The following is a 24199-nucleotide window of genomic DNA, read 5'->3' as shown; positions in this document are numbered from 1 at the left end:
CCCTACACATTCCACTCAAACAAAAAGCATTTTACTGGTAGTGCTGTATATACATACCTTTCTGTGAAGGGTAAGTGTTGAATTGCAATCAAAGAACCTTCCATGTTCATACAGTGCCTAGTTAACCCATCAAACCTGTAATACCATCACCAAACATTTCTAAAAATGCTCTTTTGTGAATGCAGAGAATATCCAGAGTGTTTTGAAACCATTTTTTTGAGGCCTTCGCAAAACATTAGATGTCAGATTTTTAGAAAGAACTGTCTCCTGCAAGTGATTTATCCATGACAAATATTTTTGTACATTCTTATGTACAAAAGAGGTGCCTGATATGACTCAGTGTTTGAGATAGGTAAGATGGATTTCAAAAATTGTCCAAGTTTCAGTGTTCCTACTTTTCTGACCTCCTATGATACTTCACCAGCAAGACAATCAGCCAAAGCTCTGACTGCAACATGGTATGTAAGTATCTGCCTTACTTTAAGCAGGAAGAAATAGTTTAGTTGAATTTATTGCATTATTCTCCTTCTTAGATGTAGGCATGTGTGATATATTTAATTATGTTACTGAATTGGGGCCAAGGTTGATATCTGGTTCGTTCAGACCAACCAGTCTTTAAGCAACCTTGAAAAGAACATGCCACAGATCTAGAGGCTGATCAATACACACTAGACTGAGTGGCTGGAGTCAGGGCCAGAAGATGAAGGTCCTGGACAATAACTAATTAAGCAGTGCCCCATTGGGGACTAAAATGCTAATTGAAGGAGAACTAATATAACTTTGGGAAAAAATAAACCTGGAGTTAGATCAAACACTGAGAGAAAATCACTTTAAAGAGGATCTGTCTCTCATCCACCTAGGAAAGCTTCTTGTTATTAATTATTTATTGAACAATCCCTTCCCTTAAAACTTATATGCCCAACCACCAAGGAGGATAACATAACTTCTACAGAGCTAACATCTGCTCATTCAGAACTCAAAGCATTTCGTCAAATAGTTATATCAACAGCATCATGGTGAAAAGGAGTATTGGAAGGCCACAAAGGGAGTCTGAGAAGCTTCTTCAGCATACAAGGATACAGGCAATTCCAAGCAGTTTAACAGGACATGTTATACTATGGTCCATTGTGGTTACATTTTTGTCAGCAACCAGTGTATTACAAACAGTTGTGTAAAACCAATGTTAGTATTTCTCTTGAAATTTCTCTTGATTTTTAAAGCATTCATTTAACTGTTGAGAGGTGACCTGAGAATCTCTTCTGAAAACTATAGCATATCACATAAGAAACTTTTTGTTTAACATTCACTGGTAGAAGAATTAATCTGGATAGAATTGTCTGGGATTCTCAATCTTCTTACTCTGGTGAGACCTAACCTAGATTACTGCGTCCAGCTCTGGAGCCCTCAGCACAAGAAGGATGTGGAACAGTTGGAGCAGGTCCAGAGGAGGGCTACAAAAATGATCCAAGGGCTGGAGAACCCTATGAGGGTGCCTATGAGGACAGGCTGAGAGAGTTGGGCTTGTTCAGCCTGGAGAAAGGAATGTTGCGGGGAGACCTGATTGCGGCCTTTCAGTACCTAAAGGGGGCCTATAGGAAAGACGGGGAAAGTCTTTTTAGTAGGGCCATCTGTGTCAGGACAAGGCGTAATGGTTTTAAACTAAACCAGGGTAGGTTTAGACTAGATATAAGGAAGAAATTCTTTACAGTGAGGGTGGTAAAATACTGGAACAGATTGCCCAGAGAGGTAGTGGAGGCCCCATCCCTGGAAACATTCAAGGCCAGGTTGGACGGGGCTCTGAGCAACCTGATCTAGTTAGCGGTGTCCCTGCTCACTGTAGGGGGGGGGTTGGACTAGGTGACCTCTAGCGGTCCCTTCCAACCCAAAACATTCTATGATTCTATGATTCTACCATGTATTACATAACAGCCTTGCATACATTTGTCAAAATGATTACATAGCTCAGCTAAATAGAGTTGACACAATGATGTATGTCATGCGTGGGTCAACTCATTTGGCAGTGACCAAATACTGTGACTTCTTGAGGACGTTTTGCTGATAGTAACCACTTTCTCTAGAAAACTCATCAAAAATCACATTCTGGATCTGTAATCACTTCACACCTTTTCAGCATTGAAAAGGTCTAAGTCTGAATGACCACAGAGGCTCCTTCAAATGCAGCATCTGTCAGAGAGGACATAATTTTCCGCACCTTATGAAATTAACACCGATTCCATCATTCACCTCATTATCACCTGGAAAGAACAGGAGCAACGTTTATTTAAACTGGGATAGGAAAAAGTAACTATGAAAATTAGAGAAAGATCATTTCAATATTTCTTCTGCGATGTAGGCTTACCTAGAAAATTTTTCTCACAACTTCTAAAATTCTTCAACTTGTAGATATATACGCACTGCTGCTTTATAAGGGTTTGTTCGCAGTCATGCTCTGCCTGAGGAATAAGGGACTTAATATTTATCCTCCTAGGAACAGAAGGTATAATTCTCATTCCCTTTATCTTGGATTAGCTGTCAGGACAGTAAGTGGACTGTTCAAACATGCAGTGTTTTCAGTGGTTTTAAATCAAGATGAAACATAGGCCAAGCTGTTAAGAAGTGCTGCATGACTGCATGCCTCAGTTGCTCAGTGATCAGCTCCTCTTCCAGTCCTGGGTGGATAAAAAGGAAGGTTGGGATGTAATTTAGAGGTAGGGTCATTGTCCCCTTAAAGCCAGAGACCATTTAGGATGTCAGTTTGACCATCCAAACCCGAAAGATAATCAAAGCCTCTTACTTTTGGAATTACCTGAGCCAGATACTGCACTTGTAGCACTTTTGCTTTGTATCTCAATGGACTCCAAAGCAGTTGTACCCACCTTAACCGTATATTAAACGAGTTGCATTATTTTGTTGAACCATATCTTTTCACAGGCTAAATAACTTACTCAATATTCTTTGTAAAAATCTTAAGATTATTAAAGTGCAGAATTGGCATAGCCCCAAATTAATTTTAAGACATTGTGAAAGCACGTTACAGACACCTGCTCTTTCTTAGGCCACTTATGTTGCCCAATAGCACAGCCTAGATGCCCTCTGAGCCTCTCCAGTTCTTTCACTTCTAAGTATTTAGGGCCTCTTCAAAGATTTGCAAAGTCAAATCAGTCTCTTTCTCTGTTCCTCCTCAAACGAAACACATTTCAAGAGTGATGTTCTAGACTTTACCATCCAGTCTAACCTGACTATCGATTATTCATAGCTTATTACACCTCACAGACACCAAGATACCACTATGGGCTACTGGAAGCTAGGAGCTAATGCAAAGTGCTTGATGCAGGTAACATTATGAAGGGCGACAGACAAGTGCATGTTCAGACACAAGCAAAAACTTAGTTGCCTGCTGAAGAACTCATGATGCCAGAAACAGAAGTCCCACGGAGCCAGACCCTGGGTTCTCAACATAAGCAGCAAGGGTCTGAGGTTCAAAGGAGTTGGGATTTTTCAAAAGAAATTCCAACAGAACAATATTCCTACTCTACAGTCCGAATGACTTCAGTGCTAATGCAGCTCACATTAAAGCAACATTCATTCTTGTGGTAACACCTTATCCCGGACATCTGAGTTAATGCTAAACTTTATTTCAGTGAAAACAGGAGCAGGCCCTCTCTAAAGAAAGAATTTTATGAAGGTCTGAGCCAAATGAATTCAAAGTAACTGAAGGAATATTGCTATCAACAGTCTCTACATCAGGCTCCTAGTCATAAAGCTTCCAACAATGGAAGATGATAATAAACACTTCTAAAAATTATAGGTTGTCCCTGCTATTTCTGAGGTCAATGGAATCTTCCAGAACAAGAAACCTATGACAATTTTTTCTTTCTGCTCAAATGTGATTCACTGTCAATGAAACTGAAGTCAGGCTGCTGTATATCACCGTTGTCTCCTCAGTGTATTAGATAAAGAATTATTAACTTGTGAGAAAAAAAGATGTAATAGCCACAATACTTGTTCCATTTTTATGTGCTAAGTTTTTGGCTGGTGTAAATATGTGAATATTCATCCGTTTACATAGGCAAATCTGTGGTGCAATCAGAAAAAAAACAAGACAAAAAACCCAACCAATACTCCAAAGTTCTAATATGGAACTGTTCAATATGGATGTTCAACAGCTGAACATCCATGCTCTATCCCATATATTAACATGTTTATGGCAGAGGAAACAAACTAAAATAAATTCAGAAAGTCCTCAAATAATTTTTATAATTTGTCATGCTCAGATAATATAATTAACACCGTACATAGCTCCTTTGGCTCATCCCAACAAGATGAGTAGAGCAGAAATGTTAGCTATTTTCTGACTTACATGACTTTCAAATTCAATTTTAATACTTGATAGTATGGATGAGTACAAGACAGCATGTAATCCATTTAGATGAGAAAACATGCAATCCAACATCCATATTCTCAAACTACTGATGTCCCTTCAGGCACTGAATACAGCGAAGGATGCACACTCCATCAGCCAAGTAACCAATAAATACTAGCATAGTCTCAACTTGTTACAGAAGAGTTAAACTGTTCACTGGCTGAATTACTCATCATTACAATCATGGTAATAAAGTAATCAAAACTCTTAAAATTCAAAGGCTAGAAACATAACTAGATTTAGGTAAATTGAAAAGAGAAGATCCACTTTTAAAAAGCAATCACCATCTGAAATAACCACTGGACCAAGATTAATGGTGAGGTGTTTGTACCTGTACGGGCTTTCTTCTTTTTTTAAAAAAAAAAAAAAAAAAAAGTCTGTCTGCCCTAAGGCAACCCTGGAGTAAAAGGAAGACTATAACACAATGGTTTGATTCACAGGCCATCACAGCCAGTGAGAAGACCCTGACATCAGCAACCCCAGATAACATCCATCTTTTACAAGACCTTACATCTTCACCCTAATAGTGGATTCATGCTAAGCTCTAGCTATAAAAATAATACTTTTGCCCTGTAGTGACTGCCAGAGAAACAATCTTTTTAAACACTTCTCACTGTGTAGCTCGAGGCAGTGAAAATCCAAGCATTCCTTTCATGGGATTAAGAACCTGCTCATTCTGTCACAGGTCTTACTTACGCTAACCTCATGCACTCACCCCTGCTCCCTGGGTTCATTCCCAGGACTGTTTCTCTTGTTGTATCGCTAACAAAATGAGCTATTAATCATCCTTTCTATTGTCTTAGGCTTCCCTTTCTGCTTGGGGTGCTCTAAAGCATCCTCCTGACAATATTTTCCAAAGCTCATTCATTCAACTGTCCTGCGGGAAACATCACCGTAACCAGATATATAGTACGATGCTACCAAAGGCTTCTATATAGCAAATCTTGTGACAATAGAACGCTCTGTGATGAATGCACTCAACCCTTAACAAAACTAGCGGTAATTTGGTGCAGGCTCCGGAAGAGGCAAAGGCCTGAGCCGTAGCTGGGCCGTGAACCCCTCTAGTTCCAGTCTATTCCCTGAAAACCCACAAAGGAGGGGAGTGACACAGTGAGCATCGATGCACCTGAGCTTGGAACACCAACCACGCGATTAACACCCGAATAGCAGGTGGCTTTTCCAAGACTCACCTACCAAGGAACAAAGTTAGTTCTGGGTACAAGGAGTCTCCTGCGAACCTTTCCCATCGCATGCAGCCCCCCACTTTATGCCATAAGTACAACAGCCTAGGTGAGCCGCCCGTGAGCTCTCCTGCCAGGCAGCGTGGCTGCATGGTGGTGATCCCCCCGTGAGCTGGGATGCCTCTCACCATTGCTCCTGGAGGCAGAGACACCTTTTACTAACGGCAGATCTTTGGTAAGAGACTGATAGCATGCTGAATTAATACTAATGAAACATTACTAACCCACATAGCTATTAAATATTAATTACTACAAACTTTGTACAGATAATTCCATTAGACATAAACCGTTGTCGAAGTCCAAGACCTAGCTGCACCTAAGCTCCATCAGGAGTTCAGAAAGCAAGGGGGTCCACTCTGAACCTCGTGACTCAATGGGAGGGTCTTCCTTACCCTTTTCGTCTCCCGTCTCTGTGTGAATCATTCTAACTCAATTCTAACTCAATTTTCCTTTGTATGTTTCCTCCATGCAGTAATTAATAAGGTGAACCTTGCCATCAAACTTATTGAACCTTGGCAAACCCCTGTTAAACTTTGTTAAATTCCATCGAATTCACTGAACTCTGTCAAATTATTATTTTACCTTGGTAAAACATACTGCTGCTTCCCTCTTCTGAGCGAGATGGATTCCACACTTTCACAACAAATTGGCATAGTTGACAGGATCCTAAATCTGGATTCGCGACACTCCCCTAATGGGATTTGTATCCCAGCTCAACAGAAAAAAGCACTGTAATAACCTCACTTTTTTTTTTCTTGTGCTGTAATCATCTGTTTTGCTTTTTCACTAGAACTTCAAAGTAATTCTCTATTTTTCTGTTACTTTGAACTTCAGCTCAGCAGGGTTTAGCTTTTTAAAGAATCAGAAGAGGATATTAATTACTCATTTTTTTTACTTTTTCAAACAAAATTTCAAATCCATTAAACAAACAAAAATTCCTTTTAGATCTCAAAATTTCCTGCTGCTGGATTTTCAGAGAATTAAAATAAACAAAAAAACCCGCAGCCTAGTATGTCTCAAATTTTATCTAAAGGCCTCATTCTATCACAGCTATTACTATGGTGAGGGAACTTGAACTGTGCAAAAGGCCTAAAAGTTCAACTCTGTTCTTAGCTTTGCCAATAAATGCCTAAACATTCACAAAAATCAGTGAGACCTACTTTTCAAAGTGTCCACACAGCTAGGCTACCTCTCAAGAGCCCTGATCCTGAGCCAGAAAGGCAGTAACAATATATGTGAAACAAATGGGAGAATTTTACCCTATCTTTGGAATTTTAAGCTTAGTTTTATGAAGATAAATGTAAACCTCCAGTTCACCACTGAAAATCTGGTAGAGGTCAAGCTTATACACTGAGTCATGGCAAAGTTTAGTCTAGAAAAACTCTATTCCCAAAATCTGTGCTAGTGCAAACTACTGCCTGTCCTAAGATCCAGATAGCTTCGTTTCCAAGCTCGAAGCATGCTGCTAGCCAGCCATAATCAGGGCCAGATTTTCTTGTCCTAAAGTATATCGTAGATTCCCCACCCTCAAGACTTGAAAGAACTTCTCTCAGACTCCTGTAGTTGAAGGACATTAACTCACTGCATGCAGTCCAACAACAGGCACACCACTGTACGGAAATGTTGTTTCAATCTAAATTGAGTGGCACAGAACAGCAAATTTAAGTTACTAAATACAAACTAGAAATTATATTCCTGTTTTGATTCAAATGGAGAAAAATTAACTTCATTGCTGACTTACCAGGAGCCTAATATTACTCAGAGGAGAACAGAGTACTTGCTGAAACCCACGGTAAGAGTTACTGCTAGTCTGGATGCCTGCTGGAAAGTGCAATAAAGCATACAAGTCCATGCGACATCCCAATCACCATTTTTATGAACATTTTCCTATTTATTAATAGTAGCTGCTCTAAATTCACTTAAGTTTTATGCCAGCTGCCAATTCTGGGTCTAGTACAAATTTGAGATATATTATAAGTAAGTTCAGCTAGAAATGAAAATAAAAGGTGACAAAAAAAGCACACCATATGCCAACAAGGCAAGTTCATTGCTAACAGGTAAGAGGGCAAGTGAATGGGTGTACATACCAATAATTCTAGAAGCACAGGTGAGTTCAAGCACTAAAGACAATGGATAAAAAGGTATCAATCATGGAGAAATAAAAATGGCACCAGGGAAAGTCAGGTTATTTCCCTCCTGTTATTAAACTACAACACCCTTTTCTATGCTCTGAGACATTCAAATTGTCCCAACTAATCCGGTACATTCCCTTCAGTATATTTACCTGAGCTTTGCATCGCCTCTTGTATTTTTATCTTATTTAACTTTATACACAGCTCTTGGACCTCAACAGGAGACATTCAAAACATCAGTCACCAATTATATTGCAGACAAAAGCATATGGAACATAAAATGCACAGGAGCACGTGGCTTTCAGAGACAGATGACTCTGAAATTCATGATACAAATTAGCACCTTTCCTTACTTGATTACTCCGGAAGATGAGATATTTTGTAATTTGCAGTCACCTCCAGGTGCTAACAATCCATTCATTAGCAGCATTTTCACCAAACAGTAGGCTGACCTTGACAGGAAAGTTGTCTCACATTCAAGATGCTATTTAAAATCCAATAGCCACTTTGATTGTTGTAAAATGGGTATTGATAGAGATGGAAACTTGAAAAAACTCAATTTATGGATAAGCAATCACAACAGATGTAGTGTAAGAAAATACTGTTTACATGAAGACAATCTAATATAGTTTGGATTTGAGTTATTACACTGCTGCTGTAGAAGTATGTTTCCTACTATCTCAGTATATAGGCCCCCCCAAAAATACAGAGCTGAAATCTCTAGGGTGAGCAACATTCCTCTTTCTGGAGTTCCTCCATGTTCATGATCTACAAAGTGTCCTATATACTATGCGTATAGAGAAGTGGCTGGTAGCACAGCATAATACTAGTCCCCAAATTCCTTCACTGAAAAGAATGCTCCATGAAAGAGACTATTTAGGGAAGTACTCCTGACGGACAGCAGTTGTGCGCAGGTAGCCAAGCAGGCCAAGAGCATCCTGGCTTGTATCAAAAATAGTGTGACCAGAAGGACCAGGGAAGTCATCCTTCCCCTGTACTCAGCACTGGTGAGGCTGCACCCTGAATACTGTGTTCAGTTTTGGGCCCCTCAATACAAGAAGGACATTGAGGTGCTGGAGTGTGTCCAGAGAAGGGCAATGAAGCTGGTGAAGGGTCTGGAGCACAAGTCCTATGAGGAGCAGCTGAAGGAACAAGAGCTATTTAGCCTGGAGAAGAGGAGGCTGAGGGGAGACCTTATCGCCCTCTACAACCGCCTGAAAGGAGGCTGTAGTGAGGCAGGGGTACTCTTCTCCCAGGTAACAGGCAATAGGACAAGAGGAAATGGCCTCAGGTTGTGCCAGGGGATGTTTAGATTAGATATTAGGAAAAATTTCTTCACTGAAAGAGTTATCAGGCATTGGAACAGGCTGCCCAGGGAAGTGGTCGAGTCCCCATCCCTGGAGCTGTTTAAAAGACAGGTAGACGAGGTGCTTAGAGACATGGTTTAGTGGTGGACAGGTACAGTTGGACTCGATGATCTTGAAGGCCTTTTCCAACCAAATGTTTCTATGATTCTATGACAGACATTTTTCCAGCCTGATCTTGTAGATGTTTCCTTCCCATCTGCTTATCCAACATTAAATGCACATCCCACAAGTCAGGATTCAGTCAGCCCATTCCAAAAGGATGTTGGTAGTTTATTCTATTATGTCAGCCAAGGACATTTTGTAGCATGAATGTCTAGTATTTAAAGTAGTGCAACATGTTCTGTTTGATTAAAAACTTCTGCAAAAAGTCTTTATTTGCGGGAAAAGATCACAATCCTTTTGAGGAAGGTACAGTGGCTGCTGTATCACAACCACTGTAAGAATTAAAAAAATACCTGTGGACATGTTTTCTTACCATAAAGCACAAGTGTAATAGTCTTCCTCTTCAACCAAGCAGAACTGTATTAACCAGTATTTTAATTCTGCAACTGCATTTATCAAGTGAACCCATGGACATAAGAACACCCAGCCAGAGTTTAAATGGATCCTAGGGAAAAAAACCTATTGTAATATGTTTTTCTCCATAAGAAAATCTGAAGATGCTGTTTAAAAACAAACCTGCCATTCCCAGAAATACAGCACTGATGGAACTTCATCAGATTGCTGTAGAATGCTGCCATTTTACTCTGATTCTTGAAATAATAATCTTCTTTTTCAGAGCATAACTTCTTGCCCTTTACAGCTGTCATTGTCAACATTTAAGAAGGGGAAGTACTCTACAACACAGAGCCATTTAGCATACTACCGTCAAGTGAGGACATGAAGACAATTCTGGACCTTTTCAGTAGTATAGCTTGTAGGGGCAATGTTTTCAGAAACAAGAAACAATTTTCAGATCCAGAACTTGAGACAATTACACAGAGGTGATTTCTTAACACTGCAATAATTCTGCCCCTTTCCTGGTACTTCACGAGGGAGACATCAAAAAAACATAAGCACTTGCAATCACTAGACATTGCTGAAATTCTTGGCATAAGTCAGTCATTGAATTTCTGACTAAAGAGATTTTCAAGAGCAGAATCAAAATCTCAGGAACTTTCACTCCAGAAAACTCCTTCCAGAACTCCAGAAAGCTCCTTCCGTTTTCAGCCACTAAAACCTCGGTCTCTGTACCTTTCAAACTTAATGTAGAGACAGCTTCAGACTTTCAACTCACAGTCATTTCTGTTAAAGATGTATTTATGTTTGAAACCACTTGCAAAGTAGCCCTAAAGACTAATGTAAACTGGATTTCTTCCCTACAATTTTTTTTTTTGTTAAACAAGATTCAAACCAGGAGCTTAGAAACATTACTGAAATAGAAGCAGGAATTTAGGATGTATGACGGGGTTATCAAGGTAAGGCCCCACTGGATCCAGTCTTCCTTATAGGAACCTCCTGGACACAAAAACATGCAGCTCTGAGTAAAGCAGGGCCCTGTCTCTTCCACATATTTTCCACAATTAGGATAAGGACTTGCAAGGCAAGTCATACAACTTCCATTGGTAAAAATGGCTGCATGAACAGCTACAGTCAGAGTACTTTTGATGGATTTGACTGATGTTTCCAGCTTTGTGCTTGCTCATAGTCTATTCCCAACCCTCTGCATCCACCTCGCCTTTCCATGCTCAGTCTCCTTATATCAGCTTCACTTACTGTGAGACCTTTTCCCCTTTACTGACCTATTGTCTTCAATTTCTCTTGCCGTTTGGTTTGTCCCCTCCCCACTAGACCCAACCCAGTAAATCCTTCCATGAACTACCAGTGTTTTCTGCCATATTATTCTTCATTCTGCTTTTGCAAGCTATCCCTTCTCCTGCATTTCATCCTTCCCGCCTTTAGGACAGCACTAGTACTGGATGACTGTACCTAACACAAAGGGAACATGTTCTAGATTGGTTTACTGCAGAAATGAATAAAATAGACTAAAATCATGGTAGTCTTCACCTTATACTACCTCACTACTGTCACTTGTCCAGCTTGTATGGTAAGAGTGGTAAAAACTGTCCCCTGGAAACGAAGAAATCAGATTTCAGTGTCTTTCATAAAGCATGGGGAAGGAAGTTAATGCAAACTTGTACAGATTGAAATAGTTCTTTTCAAAGTATGTCAGTAAAAATAGATTTCATACAAGTCTGTAATAAGAGAAAGGCTAATTAGCTGCAACCAATTTTTCTTGAGGTCAAGAGGAGTTACACCTGGGATGATTTTAGCCTAGAATAGCCACACTTATCGATGTGATTTAAAAAAAAAAAAAGAACAACAAAAAAACCACTCAGGACATACCATATATCACACCTTCATTTTCACTTGACACTAAAGTGACAGGGCTAATGAAATAAGTTATTTTGATAGGACACAACCTACTTGAAAATAACACTTATGTCTCAGCGTTCTATACTCAGTGTAACACCCAAGATTGCTGTAACTTAGAGAAGTCAGTCAATATTTTATCTTTTTTTTTTCTCTGCATTTTTCTCTCCCTTCTTCCCCCAATTTGTGTAGCCAGCAATATTCTGTAGATCAACAGCCCCATTGTTTCCTTCTCATCACTCCTTTATGAGATCTCAAGCATATACAGCTGGTCATCAAGCACTGTTTCTATGGGTGTTTCGTTCTTTCAGAACTTGTTTCTGTTCACATACCAAAAAACCCAGGTTCTCCTAGTCCTGCAACAGTCTCTCAGCTGAGACTCCCTCAGAAGCAAGATCCAGGAGGCACAAGACTGCTGACTCCTAGAGCAGCCCACTAGGATCGTCAGTCAGGTGCTGCCAACACCTTTTTCTGGATTCACTGGGGCTTACCAAGGCTGAGAAGTTCTCAAGAAAAACATTTCAGGTTCACTATGTCACCACCTTCCTCTGCCATTTTGCTTAGGTAGAGAATATCCACCAATTTCTGGAAGTAACCTACCAGCAGAAGCCTTATTAGCTTAAATAGGACCTCTGCTCCTAACAGTCACAGGCTCTTTGAAAAACTATTCACAGCACCAGTAATTACTTTCAACGGAGTCATGCTCAGAGGAGAGGAACCCATTGAGGTAGTCTCCAGCAAGACAACCTGTGGTCTACTCAATTTTATTCAGCTTCTTATCCCAACCCTTCACTGAAGCACTACAGTTAAGGGCCCATTAGTGTTGCAGTAAGAAGCGCTCCATGCCCCAAGGGTCACCCTGCACAGGTTTGATTGCAAAAGGAGGACTTAAAATTCAAAATGACTGACAAAAGAAGTCTGATTAACAGAACACAGCATAAAAGCAACACATGCAAGGTACTACAGGACACTAAATACTGCCATTCAGTAACTGTGCTCCTCTGGTTTGCTGCCTCTTTTTTAACCCTCAACCCTCAAAACACAGGAAAGGTGGGACAAAGAAATAAGATCAAAATACCCTTCTTCCCTTCATTATTTAATACAGAATATGTCTTTCAGTGTATCTTTTTAAATAAAAAAAATATGTAGAATCACATCTAGAAAATACCCTGGACAGCCCTACCACTGAGCGTTTCTTGCTGCCATTTCTTGCTGATCTTGCAAGTGAAAGAGAGACCATTTAGGGCACAGTATTTGTTCAGGTGCTTTGAATCATCCTGTGCAAGTCTCTCCCTTCCTTTCTCACTCCTCTGCCTATATAGGCACCTAATTTAGGTTTACTGGAATTAAGCGCTATGAATACATGCTGCCCACTTCATCCCTTTCTCCAATTCCTCTTAACTGTACAGCTACCCCCTGCCAGCCCTTATGCCTACAGTGAAATCCAATAGCTCTATCTGCCCCAGTCCATCAAGAGGAATCTCTCGGCAAGGTTCCCAGCCTGGTAACGAGTTAGAGACAGTTCCTGTGGTTTGTCAGAAAGCTTCTGAAGGACTACATTTCTGCACCAGAGGAATTAATAGCTCCAAGCTTGTAAAGATTTACATATTTCCACGAAATGTCAGTAAATCTGCAGCTATCATACCAGAGATGATGATTAGCGCTGTGCATATTAAACAAAGGGGTAGCGAAATCCAATTTGCATATTTCTGACACGCACACAAATTCCCACCGCTTTCACAACATAATATCTACACGGTTCATTTTATTTTGATTAAAATTAACACATTCCACTGATGACCTTTAAAGGAACACTCGCTTCCAGACTCTTAAATGCACCATTGATCTACTACACTTTGTCAGCAAGACAATGATCATTCCTAAGATGCCTCTGAAAAGCTACAGTCTTACACAGATCAGTCCATAAAGTTGCCACTGACGTAAGCAATGCAGAGATGCAGAATTTGCATAATCAGCTCATTTGCTGCATTCAGCAACAAGGGACATATTCTGCCGATTCACACCCTCACCAGAAGGTTGCTCTAGTTAAGAGGAAATTGTCACATTGCAATTCAACAGACATGAAGTACATTAGCCGGGTAGCAGCTAAGTAAATAAGCAAATGAAGATGTATGTAAGTTATTATTACCTTTGCTCCACAGACAATGAAAATGACCTTTGTTGAAAGGCTGGTTCAGAATCAGAAGGCAAAACTTCAGGTTTCCTGTAAGACAAATGTTGATTCTTATTAGCAAGAATATTGATTTTTTTTTCCTTTTTTTTTTATTTTGCTTTTGCCGTATTAATTTTAGTCCAACCACCTCAGAACAACTCCACTTATTTCCTTGCTTCTTAGGTTTCATAATTTTCAGACAGAGAAACTGCCAGAACTTCATTAGACACCTTTTATTTGGTAGAGTTCTCCTAACCTTTTAATTTATAAGTGACTTTTACCCACTGAAGGCCATCCTCAACAGGACCCCACATCTATACAGCGCTCTCGTTTAATCTCGCGCTTGCTGCTGCTGCGTGGATGCAGCATTTACTGATATGAGCTTCACCCTGGCCTCTATTAACAGGGAAGGCTGTGGCTGACTCTGTATGAAGCTGCCTCTAATATAGGTCCAATATTCCTCTCTCTGGTGGATGCAGAACTCTTGCTGCTATTGGTGGCTTCTGTGCCTACGTTTTCGTATCATGTAGGAGCTCTAACTGTGGTAGATCCACTCTGGTAGGTACTCTACAAATACAGAATGAAAGGCCATGCCCAAGGAGCTTAAAATCAAAGCTAGTAAGAGCAAAAGCGAACTTTAGCCTGTGTCATCTAGGTGACACTGCAGACTAAAAATCTCAGTGGATTTACCAGCAACCTGAACTGATCCAACTTGAAGGGGCTCCTACAGCCTCCCGCCCTAGCAACATGTCCATTGTGAAGGTCAATAATAAACCTACAAATATAAAAGCCTTAAAATAAAAGGATTTATGGTATGACACACTTTGGTTTCAAAGAGTAAATAAGTAAATCTTATGACAGTTGCCTGTGGTGGCATTTGCATTATTTCACTTCCTAATTATCTTGCCAATCATATAGGAATACAAGTTTCCCCTGGAGCTTGATATCCTTAGGCAATCGGGTTAATTATTTAGTCATGTGAAGCCACTGTAATTGAAAAAATAAAAACCTCCATCACTAGAAAGTCTTTTGGGCTTTTGAGCAAATCCAGTATAGCAGGAGGCAGAAGGCTACAGGTGAAGCTGTGGCTTAAGCCATATGATGTTACCAGGGAAAATACAAGTGGTGAAGGTTCTGACGGTGCAGGATCATCTTGGGGTGGGAATAGGGAGGGGACAATCTTTGGAATAATGGATTAAATGCATGGTTAGGAGCACAAAGTGAGGGTTAGGAGACTGGGACACCACTGTTCTGCATCTGCGTTTCGAGTGATTTAGGATTTCTCCACTGACCTGTCCTATGCCTCAGTTCCCTAAAACAGAAATAACAGTATTGTCCTCCTTTGTAAGTATCAAGAGAAACACAACTGAAGACCTACATAATTTTTACTGCAGTGTAAGGTCTCTATGTTTATCACAGCTATCTTCTGCAGGCTGCTTTCAAATACCTTCCCCCACATCTTCCACTTGCATCTTTGCCGACATGGTCCACGCTTCTATTTAATTCATTAATATATAGGGGAATAAATTTATTCAGGGAATAAATTCACTTAGAAAAGAATGGAGAAGTCAGAGGACCAAGTAAACAAAGTAAAGTGAGAAAAACCTTTTTCTTTGCATAGTTTGAACAGTTTTGCCTTGTCCTTGAACTTTAAGAGAGAGGTAGAAAACAATACATTCAAACTAAGTGCCAATTTCCAGCTGCCTCACAAAATGGGACCTCAGCAGCAGACCTCCTAATGATGGTTAAGTGAGAAAGGCTGCCAACTCCTTATATTAAACATAATCATCTAGTGGTGCCCTCCACTGAAGAGAGCCAGCAGACGTGCATAACAAAAGGCATTTTCTGTGTCTGCTTTAAACCCTTAAGCCATACCAGCATATGAAAATGCAATAGATTTTTAGCTTTTTTTGCACATCAGGAGGACTCTTGTTATATATTAAGATATGTTTTTGAAGCCAAGGCCTGGCTGTAGGTGTCCACACCGAGACTTCAGAGGCTGATTTTCAGAGTTGACACTTCCAAGAGCTTCCAAGTGAGGCCTGGAAGAGCTGCTGGCTCTTACTTCTTCAGTTGTTGCAAAGAAGCAAAGATGGCCCAGCACACACAATTAGGAGGGGTTTTTTTTGTGTGGTTTGGGTTTGAGGTTTTTTAAGCACAGTTATGCGTTGAAAAAGTGGAGAAATGGAAATTATTGTTTCTCCTACTTTTAGAGAAGTGAACATTCCAGTCATTTCAAACCATTGCAATTAATGCATGATAAAATGCTATGATTAATGCTACCAAAATGAGCCTAAATGTCAATATTTTAATGGTGCTTGCTGAGTTAATATAAAGCTGCACAAAGGGCTCAGTCCTCGGTAGATGTAAAACAGTAATAAAACTGGGCTGCAATAATTTACAACCATTGCCCTGAAAACTATTAATAAATTGAGACTTCTGATGGCAAAGACCACGTCAGTGGACAGAATATGCAACGTCCATCACTGAGAAAAACTGATGAGAGCTCACTGTGCCACTGCTCTGAGTGCCCTACTGGCTATCTACTTCAAGGCCATTTATCTTTAAAAGCCCTTAACAAATTAGGAAGTATCTATCTCCTCAACTGTCTGCCCATCCATTTTTCACAAAGATAATTAGCCCCCTGACCCAACCATTAATAAAATTGTGCTCTGTTTGGACTAATGGGAAAGAGAATTCTGTAAGCAAGAATTCAGCAGTGAAAATAACCTGTCCCCAGATATGGGTATCTCCACTGAAGAAACTTTCATTGGTCTTTTGTTAGAGGCAGAACAAGTTGGTCTCTTGCATAGTTTCTTCCATTTTTAGTATAATTTTCTCTTTCATTATGTACTTTTCTTGCAGCTTTTGCAGACTGAGCAAATTCAGCCATCTGCAGCACAAGCAGAAAAGAATAAATTCCTCCATACAAAACCTCCAGCTTATTCTTGATGTTTACATCAACATAGAGAATGAATGGAGCCAAGCCCCACAATGTAAGTCCTCCTGTGGAAGAATTAGTCACACAGTAAGGCCTAATTTCCACAGGACAGGAGGACAAAAGGATGACTATACGAAATTTCTGCTTGCATTTAGGGAACCAAATTCGTTCATTTCCAGCCTTGCCTGCTTGTTTTCCTGTTTGCTGCCTAAAAAACTTGCAGTCTTACAGGCGTAACTTAACAGACCTATGTATTAACAGGTGCACAACTACATCGACAGCCAGTTGCATGCAAAAATCTAGTTTAAAAAAAATAATCTTCTAGCGGACTTGGAAAATTCCTAGTCTTTGGATGAAGCTGGATCATTTTAATCCTGCTGGAAATGAAGAACCATTTCCTTACTTTCCCAGGTTGCAAATCAATCAATCAACAACCCCTAAAAGCCCCACTGGGACCATCAGTGAATAACCTCATCCTTTCTGAAAACTTTTCCCTTGTCTGCCTTCCAACTTTTATTTAACTGCACTCCTTTGACAAAGCTTTTCTTATGGTTGCTTAGAAAGGACTTTAATCAAAGCTGTTGCAAACGTCTCTGACAGCCTGTGCAATGCATTTTTACCCCATTTTAACTCACTCAGAAGAATTCCAATATATTTTAGAGTGCACATTTGCTATTCTAAAAGCCTTCTTGGCTTCTCCCTGTCATATTACACTCATCTAGCTGTCCTATAAATATTTATAATATCATTATGCATTTTTTATTGATTTTCCCTTGTCACATGCCAGTCTTCAGGCTGTATGTCTGTCACAAAATATATGCAAAAGGCATATATATTTCTAAAGACAACCTTTTCTCTAGTAGCCAATAAAACAGCATATGCCCCATCTTTGTTTCCTCTCGATGTTAGGATAACATCACTAGAAGTCATCCCTCATACTCTGAGGTTCCTGGCTATTCAGTTTTCCAAGTAGGAAAAAGCTTTTCATGCTTCAAACAAGAGAGCCTTTGGGAAAGATCACTGCTATTCCCAGTCTCTGAGAAATGACGTAAGCGGTAACACGCAGTCGGGGGATGCATACGCTGTGCTAAGATACCGGCATGCCTCAAGGTGCTAACAAAGCATGACTCCAAGGTCAGAACTTCAACCACAGAAAGGGGCTTCCACTCAGCAATTCAAGTTTTGGTTTATTCTTTGGTATTTGTGTTTTACTGCTTGCCTTGAAGAGGAGCCATTCCTTTCCTTTCCGGGGATCTATCACGCATCTTCCACAGAGAGGCAGGTTTAGTACAGAGGAAGAAGGAGGAAAGAGAAAGGTAGTATGGAGGCAGAGGGATTTTACCATTAGTAAAGTATTTCATTAACCTAGGAAGTTGAAAGTTGCAAGACTGTTACAAAACTACAGAAAATGTCTGTACTGGTAGAAATACATCTAGACATCCAAGTTCCTAACCAAGATCCCTTGAAAAGATACTGCAGAGATTTGGGTTACACATATTCCTGATCACATAGGTGAGAGTCAAATATACAATAAGCTTCTGATAGAGAAAAACTCTGAACGATCCCACTGAAAACTTCTTCCTGCTCGTGTTGCTGCTCTTGCACCAGTCTACTTTCCAGCATTAAAAAAAAAAAAAAAAAAGAAAAAAAAAGTTATTTGGTTTCCAGTACCATCATTCAGGAAATTCCTGCCCCCACATTCATTTTTTAAATGAACAGTCACTGCCTACTTAAATGTCAGAGCATGTGGGAAGGGACAAGGCATTTTTTCACAGTTCCAAAACAGTGACACTGATAAAATATAGCGGAGCAACAGGCTGAGGCAGCTCTTCTTGGCAGCTGAAGTTCAGAAGAATTAGCATTGTAATTGTGATTCTGCAAATTCCACGCAAGTTCTGTTTAGTGGGAGACTACCATAACAAACCCTAAAGAAAGCAGTTCATGAAACCAGCAAACATAACAGAATAATGTTCATGCAGAACCGCAGTGAAGATAGATAGGGCTATTGCTGCAGATCACCAAAGCAAAATTACTGAAGCGACTTGCTGCGTCGTTGGCTTGGGGTTTGGTTGTGTGTTTGTTTGCTTTTTTAATTAATACATTAAACTCTCCTATTTAACTGAAATACAATCTACCAAAAAATCAGAAAATACCCAGTTTTACTGTGTGGACTGAAAAACTTGGCTCCTGTGGAGTGCTAAGCATTGCTACATCAAACAAAAGCTGGAATGGGAACTCCTGCTATTGGTGAAGCAGATGTTACTAACAAGGGATAATCAACAAGTGAGCTTATTAAGGTATGAATTATGACATCAAGAAAAAAAAATCATTGTAATGAGTTGGAGTGGACAATTTTAACAAAGTTAAGGAAAAAATGTTTTAATACTGATATTCCTTAAATTGGGAACACGGCTATTTAAAGAATACTAGTCTATTAAAGTAGCCCAGATTCTGATTTTACATCAGTGAAAGAGAAAGGACCCTAAAATGGTATCTTTTGCTGCCTCCAATGGCAGAAAAATATTGTAGCGTTGAAGAGACAGAAAGGAAAAGTATTCTAACTGCTCACTACGACCTGAAAAAGCTTCCTGGTAAAACTTTTTTCATTTTGCTGTATGAGTTGTAGCACCACAATTAGCTTTTTCTTTTACATTCATCAGCATTTTTAGTGCAGTCCTAATGGGCTATTTGTTCCACCTATCACTTGAAAAAAAAATCCAAAACACTGAACCAAGAGTTTCCACTAAACAAATGACAATATATTGCCTTTTTTTTTTTTTTTTAACTTTGTCTTTATGGAAAAGCAAATAGATGCTCAGCACATACACGGATGTTACCTAAACGCAGAGAACATGGGATTTTAAAACTAAAAGAAAGGAGTTTGGGGGATCAGCACTAAATCTACATCATTTTCTGCCAAGTAAGCAGCTGTCCCCAAGTGTTAAGTCCAAAACTGATGCTCTGGGAAGAATGACTTGCCAGCTTATTGAAGGGACCATTTTTCATTCAGGGCTTGTTTTAAGAGCTATCACCCGCTTTCTAAACACGCTCAACTGGAACAGCTTCCCCATCAGAAATGAATACGTAAATGTTTGGTTAGCCAAAACTGAGTCCATCAGACTAAGGAGCATCCCCTGTTTCCTGAAAGGGTTTCTTCATGGTGCTTCTTAGTTTTTTGGTTTTTAGAAACTGAAACAACACCTGTAGTTTCCTACCTGGCATTCAGATGCAGTTCCTAACAGGCAATTATTCTTGAAAGTTGACTTCTGCCTCACAATACAAGATTCTGGTTTGATCAATGAATGTCTTTGGCAACTCACTGCCTATGAGCACTATCTACGTCTACCTTAGCAAGTAGCATAGCACAATAAAATCAGGTCTATAGAGCAAAACTGTTGATCCTGAAGGTATGATATTCACACTACACATGTTTTGGGAAGAAAGGGAGGGAGGGAGGGAGGCTACTTCAGGTCAGGTATAGTCTGGTCCTGTAGACTAAATACCTATGAGCAGTAGAGAGTGTTGCATTCACTCCTGAAGCACATTTTTAGTTTCATCCAAAAGGAAATCAGCTTACATATTCCAAAATCATTCTGCGAAGTAAAGCGAAGCACTGTAAATAGGCAGGATTGGGAGACTTGCTTCAAAAGCATATTCTTGATCCAAAATAAAATGCTAATGTAAACATACCAATAGTCACATGGTTTTTGGCTTATCGATTTTTTACTTTTAAAACAATGGCTTTACTAAACTAAGATGGCTAATTCCACAAGATCAGCTTAATTTAAGTGAGAACACATTTTTGTAACCTTGTACTAACCAAAATTTGGCTCTAACTTCAGATTGTTCTACTTAAGAGGCAACCTGACACTTACATCTGTCATGTAGGAAAGACAGGGGGGAGCGTTAACCCAAAACTTGAGCTTACCTGCACTATAAATTCCTGGAATAGCATCTAACATCAAATCCTAAGATACTACTTTTTAAGGTTACCTTTTAGAACAAGACATCGCTTTGTACTGAACAAATAGTCCACCTTGTACAAAAATGCTCTTCATTCTGCTGTTTTCTTTCTCGAGCTGAAATTTCCCCCCCAGTGCTTCCTGTCACCAGGAAACCCAGTGCTCGGCTGTGATACCGGGGAATCTAAAAAGGATCATTTCAAACTTATGCAGCCCAAATCAACAGTCTGAAATGTAAATGCTTCACGTTTAAGAAGTTCCACAATTCCTGCAGAACCACTACTTTGGAAATGAAAAAAACTTCTTTCAAGTCAATCAGGAAAACCCACTCCCTACATCTGTGCTCTTGCTAACAAGGTAGTTGTCAGCTTTAATTCAGAGAAACAGTTAAGCTTGGACTATTGTATTAATTATAGCCACTACTTATAAAACATTGTGTAGCTGCATTTTACCACACTGAATCCCAAGCCTCCAAACAAGCCATTTAATTTTCCTCGTAAGAGTGACAACTCCAATAATAAACCAGCACAAATTATGCAAAAGGATCACAGACCTTACAAACATGTTCTCAAACTTATTGAATGAATAAATCAAATATGCATACCCAGCTGCTTTTCGTGCAAAGGCAGCGTTATCCCTGTCAATGCATTTTAGTGTTAATTTTTTTCATGTAAATTCTATCGATTATTAAATGTTTCACAGCTCTTAATTCTCCAGGCAAATTCCAGCAAGAGGAGTAGGAAGAAAGGGGGATTTGTGCAAACAGTCTTATTGAAAAGCTGCAATATGGCACTCTCTGGAGAGCCCTCTACAAGAATTTATGTGGATGAATTCAAAACAACTAATTTTTCACAATAAGTCACAAACACAGCCATACACATGGGATAACCCACCTACATTATTGATCACTGCTGCTCCTAGAAAGGTGCTACGCCCTGCAATGAAAACTTGTCAATTAGTTCTAGTGCTCCTCTGGAGACTGCGAGGGCTGCCTTTTTCATCTCAGTATGCGATGGGACACCTCCTTTCATACAAACTCCTACAGTCCCTAGCTGCATTTCTGAGTGCTTGGGACTTCTGCTCTCTATGTGTCAAGCACCTCACTCTGGTCAAGCAGAATGAGATCGCACAGTTCCCGGTAGTGAATCTTCAGTTTTAGAGAACTTGCCCGGCATCACAAAGAAACTTCACGGCATGATTCAACTCCCCAGGGCAACATTCAACCAAACTGAATCATGAGAACTGTCTATTTAAATATAAATCATAACAACCACACTTCTCACTGTTGTATACCTGGAAATCATCTTGTGCCCCATTGCTAACTCGTTTGAAAATAAACCCACCGGAGTAACCAATCACTTCGGGGAGGCAGCAAGGCACATGAACCCTAGCGGGGTCTTGGGGAGACACATTGACATATGCACCATTTGCTACTGCAAGGCCTTGGGTTGGTTTACCTCATACCCTTGCTGCTTGTCTCCAGAGGTGGTGCTGGACCATCCGTCCACCATTCTGTGCTTTGTCCAAATAGGACTTTCATTTCAACCAGAGCACAACAAAGTTCAGAATTAGCTGGAAGCAGTAGGGGCTTTTTAGCTGAGATGTTATCACCTAATCGGTTGTACTCTTCCAGTTTTCAAGACTACCGGTTGGACTCAAATTGCCCAGCGATCCAAAAAAGAGATTTCTGATATAGGCACAGACAAGTAAGGGTCTAGGAGATTAGTCAGATACATTTCATCCTGTGACATGGAAAAAATAGCCAGCTGAGGCTGAAGAGATTAATAGGGAGCAAAATAGCAGGAGGAGGGACAATTTTCTGCAGAATGGGAAGTCTAGTCCCCAAAGCTGCAGAATCTCACACGACCTTTCATATTTCAGATAAACTTCAAAAGTGCATGAACTTCACTGCAACTACCTTCTAAAAAAATAAATATACTAAATGCTTTGGTTTTTTATTCACAGGCAAGTCATCTTCTGAGGCAGTACCTATTTTACACTTTGTAAGTCTGATACCAATTGGAAGCTCTTAAAAGACAAGAATTAGACTTACAGACTTGTTATAAAAATACTGATAGTGTTATGGTAAATTTGACTTTCCTGTTTAAAATTTCTAGGCACACAGCATTAGGATTGGAGCTTAAATCTACATCAAAGCAAAAATGAAAGCGGATGCGGAGAGAATCTATGAAATTTCCATTTAATCTTCAGGCTGAAAAATAAACACAAATTACTATAAAACATTAGCTTCTAGTTTTAACCTTTTTTCCTCAAAAAGGCATTAAAATATCTTCAGAGAAACTTTAGGAAGCACCGACCAACCTTTTCAGTACCCCCAAAACTATTATTACTATTCAAGTAAGGTCCAACCTTAAAAGGAAAGTCAAGACAGTTGCTCACTTCCTAGCTGATTAATAGCCAGGTCTAATACAACGCCCTCCTTGCATTTTAAACACACAGCATCGCACTGTCTGAATACACCATGCTAAACAATACTTGTTACCTGGGATGTCTCTATTTCTAGGGATAGAACTAGGCACAGGAACTCCCCGGCTGACTCGAGAACTTCAGCCGTTACCATCGGCTCAATTTGCACGCTGCAAGAGTAAGGTGACTTCAAGGAATCAAAAGGTGGAGAAGGCAGAAAGACATCACTAGTCTCTTTGGGCAAACTGGCATATAAAGCACCACACCCTCGGCAAACATTCAGCCCTGCCTATGGTCAACAGGTATCTTTGGGTATTTTCTACAGGATTAATAAAAATTGAATAGCTATCTAATGATTTACATATTAGAGTACTGACCGAAGAGTAAGATCCACGTGAACATGTAAAGCTCAGGACTCAAACCCCATGCTCTGCTGCCACCATGCACTCCACTGGCACTTCAGTTATTGGCATTAACGTTTCCTATGCACATAAAAGTCCAATTTCTGTCTGCACCGAGACGCACCTGACTAAGAGGCTGACGGAACCTGATGCCTCCTTTGATCTCAAAACGCCACTGCTATCCACCAACCAGACACTTCTCTACTGATCTCATTTGAAGGACACGTTTGAAGTAGCTGTTCTCAGAGCATACTTAATAGATCCAGCTTCACAGTGTCAGCCAGCTCCTTTCTAAAAACTGGAAAGGAGCTCTACCTTTTATCAGCACAGATGAATAGTTGGAGCGCTCCCTCAGGAGGCTGATGATCCACATTGAGGTTCCTTCTGTCAGGGGGAACTCACATCCAAATACCGCTTCAGTCAGGACAGCGCTTTCCTCCCCAGACATGACGTCATTCTCGAGGAAGCAGACCCTTCCCTCCCTGCTCCAAAAGTTAAATAAATTAATTGAATTATTTTCATAAAACAGTTAAACAGCAAGAGCATGTAGAAGTCTGACTCCGCAGTCCACTGACCTGGATAGTTTGTTCTCCAAGATTTACTTATCCACAACTCCTTCTCACCTTGAATAAACCCTCCAATTACTTCACCACAGTATTACAAGAACATTATACCCACTGTTGCCTCCTTCTTAACGTGTGATATGCTTTCAGAGAAAAG

Source organism: Egretta garzetta, unplaced genomic scaffold, assembly GCF_000687185.1.
Source record: "Egretta garzetta isolate BGI_Z169 unplaced genomic scaffold, ASM68718v1 scaffold333, whole genome shotgun sequence".
NCBI lineage: Eukaryota > Metazoa > Chordata > Aves > Pelecaniformes > Ardeidae > Egretta > Egretta garzetta.
Note: the sequence above shows the minus strand (reverse complement) of the source record.